Source organism: Colius striatus, chromosome 1 (genome assembly GCF_028858725.1).
Source record: "Colius striatus isolate bColStr4 chromosome 1, bColStr4.1.hap1, whole genome shotgun sequence".
Classification (NCBI taxonomy): Eukaryota; Metazoa; Chordata; class Aves; order Coliiformes; family Coliidae; genus Colius; species Colius striatus.
This window is the reverse complement of record NC_084759.1, coordinates 163,305,024-163,311,151: the sequence shown is the minus strand read 5'-3', so window position 1 is coordinate 163,311,151 and position 6,128 is coordinate 163,305,024.

Sequence of the window (6,128 nt, the reverse complement as noted above, 5' to 3'; positions counted from 1 at the left end):
AAAATATGTAAAATCCTTAAACCGTGAATATTTTCGCTATTCTTTAGTTGTTCACAATACATTTTTCATAGAGAGGACTGACTATTTCTAAGACTGAAAGCGAAATTCCATGTTTCTTTCTTCAGTGGCAGTGCACGTTTAAGCAATTTCAGCTCTCAGTCTCCTTTCCTGTCTACACACCACCACTTCCTTTGTGCCAGCACAGCTGTTTGTGCAGTCTGTGGTGAAAATGGGAACCATCTGAGAAATCCTGGGGCGGCAGAGAGGAATCAAAATCAAAAGGAAGCTTATAACAACGTGTGAATTAAGATGTATGAGAGACTGACCTTGCACTGGAACATCTACAAGGTACATGGAGGCCTTGTTAAACTGACCTTAGAAGATCTGTGGTCTGGGAAAGATATTACAACTTCTTATGAAATTTCAAAACGTGTCTCAAGAACCCTCTTATTTTTCTAATTCATTGACCTTTTAGCTATTTGCTGCTTGTAAGACTCTTTATGAAATACTTTTTTTTGAAAATAAACCTTCCTGGGGAATAAAGATAGACCTTTATAAGACAAGTGTTCAATCCCTTTTTTGCTCTTCTCTCAGGAAGCCAATTGAATTGTAGCTAGATATAAGTTTATGTATAGGTACAGGTAATATGTACACATATTGTTTATAACATTTTTGCAAGCCACTTTATTTTTTATGTCAGGTAAGGAGATTGGTTTTTATGATTTTGCTGCTTAGGGCAGAGCAGAATACTCACGACTACTTTATTAAATACAGCATCCATGATATTAAACACTTTTTAATTCAAAATATTTTCTACCTGAACAGAGCTGAACACTCAATTTCCATAAAGACCCACAGATATTAATGTCTCACCTGACTGATTTGCCAGTTTCTCAGAGTGCCTCAATTTCTCCTTTTTTAAGAACAAAGGGTTCCTGTCACACTTGAGTCCAACACCAAATGTTGCCCATTTATAGATCTATAATTTTGGAACACTTCACTGTCCAGATGCACTGCATATGGGAGGCTGGATATCTGGTTTACATTCCAGAGTCAAGGCAGTAAAATGCATATCATTTAGGTGCTTTGAGTTTTTTACTATTTTCAAGTCTGTGAGTAATGGCCAGGACTATTCTTACCCTTGATACTAGGCAAATGCTCAGGAGATTTACCACAATGCGAAATCACAGTAACACAGTGGTCTCCAACCCAGAGCTTTTAGTAACGCACTCTCATTTTTTCTTCACTTCATATCTTCATACAATGAATTTTCTGTGCTACTTTTTAAATCTTAAATTCACGGCACAATTAACCTATTCTACTCTGATAGTTTTGTCTTCAAATAAGACAGGTAAAATAAACTCATTTTGGAAGGCTACATTTAACACCTTTCCCCAGAACATCTCAAAATGCTTTATGAAAAACGATCAGGCTTCTCAGTATGTCAAAGGTGCTTGAATACTTAAAGGGAAATTGATTTTGACACAGCCCAAGTCGATCTTCCCAGTCTAACATCTTCTTTTCCTAATTCATTCCTTCTCTCTCTGTCCTTCTATTCTAACAAAATTTCAACCACTTTTTATTCATAAATCTCCTTAACAGCTATAACTGCAGTCTAATTCTTCTAAAGGCTTGATTCCATCATCCTTCACATAACCATCAAACCTGTTCACTTTCTGATGTCCTTTTATTTCTCCATACTTCTTTATCTTTCCAGTCACTTACTAACCATGCAATTTACACTTTGTCATTCATTGGGTTTTATTTCTGCAGTATCTTTTTCTTTTTTCCTTCTTTTAATGAGCTGTATTTCCATTCCACCCCCTTTCACCACTCTTTTAACATTTTTATTAATTCCTTATTCTTTGGATTGTGAACTTGACTCTTCCTTTGCATGTATTACATTTTTGCTTGAATAAAAAATCTGAAAATCAACTTGGCTTACTTTGAAGCAAATTTCTTTCTTCTTTCCATACCATTTTTCTTTCACCAATCAGTTCTACTTAAAAGAGTATCCCTTATCCTTGAACTTCTAGTGATGGAAAACACATCTTCTTTTTCTACCTGTTGAATTCGGATTGGATGTGAGATATCCAGAGGGCATCTCAAAAGCAGAAAAAGATACAGGACTGAATTAAAAAGGGACAACAGGTTTTTAGCTAATAAATTCTTTAACACCATAGTTTAATGACTGTGGCATGGGAGTTTTCATTGCCATTTTGTGTAATTTGTTGTGAAAAAATCAACAACAAAGACATGAATTGATGCTGATTTGAGACAAGAGTGTCTTTTAGTGTGAAATAATGGTGAATACAGTACATGGTGGTTTTGTCAGAGCTAGTGAGAAATGCTTTACATACTCTACCAAAAGGGTTAAATATCTGCCCAAGGGATTAATAGCCATACTGCCTTGAAAACACACTAGTTGCTTTCCTCAGAAGCAAGTTGCAGGCTTGAGTCACTTTGTCGTCTGTTATCCCTTCTTGATGTTCCTTGCTGCTCCCTTAAATCCCACCTACTTTGTCGTGACTTTCAGCATTTGCTGATGATGGCAGTGACAAGCATTAAAGTTTTCAATATTTTTATTAGCGTTAGTAGTAGTATTATAGTCTGAGATTCTCTTATTCCACTAATTAATTTATTTATTAATTTGATAATTTAAGAAAAAACAAATAATTGACTATTTGAGGGGGGGGGAAGTATGTTATAAAATTGTTTATTTCAAAATATTGAATCAAGAAGTTGCTGCTTGCCCTCAAGACCCAAGACTTAGCACTGGGATACTGGGAAGTTTTGTTGCTTCTACTAACATTAAAGATTTGCTGCGTCTTTCTTTCTTGGACATAAAAAAATTCCAAAGATTAGTAAAGTCCTGAGTTTTAGTTGTGCATCTTGGCAGAGAATAAAAATATAGCATTCTCCACCCCTTTAGAACTCCTGAACATGCTATTTTACCTGCAGATATGAAATATGAGCACCACCCAGTGGCAAAGCCGCTAAATCACATCATTCTGGTTTCCTCCTGTTTTTCCTCAAACCACAGAACTTAACTAGCCATTTAAATGCTTAGATTAAATTTCCCACATTTTTTAAAACTGGCATAACTAGATTTATGCTAATTTCTCAGAGATGATGTAGTGGTAAAAAGCCTTTTTTGAGTACACTGTATCTCAGCTGAACAATGCATGATAAGTCTTTCATGGTGGTCAATACAGTCAAATATTTTCAAAGTATCTAAAATCCTTTTGCAAACATAGCCTTCTTTTCTCTGCTCCTGTTATCACAAACGTTAACTGATACCTCCCTAGTGTGACAGAATCACTGTTCCTCTTACACTGGCATGAGGATTCATCAGCTAACATGTACCGGCTGCTCCCCGAGTGTTATGATTTTTCAACTTTTGTTGACTTTCGTTATCCTTTTCTCTGCCTTTTTTTTTTTTTAATCTCTGCATGATAGTCTATAGGTTATCAATACAATTTTGATACACCAGGAAAGACTGAAAACAAGCAATGAGACTGTATCATCTCTGTCCTGCACTTCAATGAATTTGAGAACCTCTACTGAAGAAAATTGAGTTAATGACACAGCCTTTGTGCTATACTGATGCTGACTGATTCTGTTATCTTTCTTTGGGAAAGTCAGATCTCACTAAGTGTTATAGTTTCAAAAACTTCAGACCTTCTGCAATAAATTATACTAGAAATCTATATTCACTTTCCTCATGGACGATTTTGTTCTTAAGCTATTTCTGAGGGCATGAGATACAAATAAGATTTTCTTTCATTTTAAGCATGACTGCCTTTTGTAATAATCTTTTCCTTAAAAAAAAAAAAAGGCAAATTAATTGGGGTTATGACTGACATGACATATATTCTAGCTTTTAAGTAGATACAGATCTTAAATCGCTTTCCCTTACCCTCTAGTTTTAACTTCTTTTTATCCATAAGGACAGTAAGTAGCAACTTGCTCCTAAAATATGAAAGCAGTATGAATTCCCTTGGCTTATCTGCAGCTTCACATGTAATTTCCTACTTTTCTTCAGCAATTTTTCCTCAATATCCAAAGATTTGTACGTTACACTTCATAGTAATTACTTTTAATGTTTTCAAACATTCACATCTAGCTTGCTTTTTTTTTTACCAGTTCAGCTTCTTTAAGCAGGATAGACACTGCCTTCACTTCAGCACTTTGGGATGCCTAATCATGGTTAAAATAAAATTGTGAATTAAACATCTGGTAGTAGACAGGTCATACATTCTAGGCTTTCTCAAGTCTGAAAAATGTCATGAAGCTGAGGTGAGACATGCTAATTGGGGCTACCAGGAAGCAACCAATCGAGAAGCAGTAGTTCAAAGAAGTAAAAAAATCTATATATTCATTAAAAGCATTCAAGGAGAAAGGCAAAATGTCAGAAACGAGACATAAATTCCCTAGCAGAATAACCTTCAGCAGTCTGCTAAGTGGCATTAGTCCGCTTTGTGATGCTTTAAAAAGAAGTAGCTATTGTGCTTTGACAGCAAGATGTTGCTCACATTCTTTTTAACAGGTCTTGTGTAGTGGCAGACATTTGACCACCACTTAACATTTGAAACTAGAGCCTATGTAACTAAAAGTACATATCACTACAGGCAAGTAGTGTGCAACAATAGACTTCTGCATTTGTGGACTCAGCATAGAAGGGATTCATAGAATCACAGAATGGTAAGGGTTCAAAGGCACCTCTAGAGATCATCCAGTCCAGCTGCCCTGCTAAAAAAGTTCACTCAGATCAGAACACACAGGAACGTGTCCAGGCAGGTTCTGAAGACCTCCAGAGAAGGAGACTCCACACCCTCCCTGGGCAGCCTGAACTTTTTCCTTGTGTTTAAGTGGAACTTTTTGTGTTCCTGCTTTAAATTATACCAGATGTCTTCCTTATTTTTCAACATATGTGTTTTAAATTAGAAATTTAAACTTTATATGTACAGCTCCTAACAATTGTTACGGTAAACCTGATAATTAAATACAGCTTTTTTTCAACTAATGCTACTAGTTAAACTTTCAGATGGATTGGAAACTAATTCAAAAAGCTCCCAAGTTAGAAACGGAAAATTATCTGAGATTACTCTCCAAAGACAAGAGAGTTATCCCTAAAGAATGTTAAGTTGCTAAAGTGTTTTGATTTAAGATTTTGCTTCTCTTCATTTGCTTGGCATAGCTTTCCCCCACTGTACCTCTTGAAGCATGCACCTACTGAGAGTTGCTATTTACCTCAAAATCTGGTCCTTTATTTGATACTGGGACACTGTAACTAGCTTGTACCCTTCAATTATGAGGAGCAGCAAAGTCAGAATTTATACCTGTGAAGCTCCTCAAGACAAGGCATAAATCACGTATTACCTCCTAGAGTATCACACCAGTTTATAATGCTACAGTAATTATTGTAGTCACAGGAAAAGTCCAATAGTTTATTAAGATGACCGATTTAGCTTTTTCGTATGTTTTCAGGTTCTTCTGGCATCTCTAATCAGCTGATAAATGTTAGTCTTTGGGGTAGTCCATCTGAGGAAAAAAGCAGGCTGTGTTACAATAAATGTGTTAAGAAATCACAGAGAAACACCTTGTCAATCTCTTTATTCATAGGTTAAAATGTAATGCCATACAGTTCTTAACTATTACTGACTGAAAAAAAATATTTGCATAAAACAGAAGCCAAACTGAAGGAGAAGGAGACTAATTAAAAAAAGCCATCTTGTTTCACCTTTTGAAACGATTACATACAGAATAATATACATATTTACAATTACAAGTATATTATATAAATATAATATATATGTAATCTGTAACCACAATAAATATCAAGAAGGTCTTTTTTAGGCACACAGCATAGAAAAAAATGCAGAATCTGCACAATCCTTAAGATTCTTGGAGTGACTCACTCTAACATTGTTTTCACACTGAAAAAGCAAATATTTTACACAAAATATACAGCCACAGTTTATGCAGTCCCCAGTGATCAGGGAATCTTTCCTCATCTTCCTGTAAGTCTACTCCTTGATTTTCTAATACTATTGCTCTATACAGCTATTACATAAGAAAATAGTCTGCAGGTTTGGTTTTTTACTCAGCTAATAGCCTAAGTAATT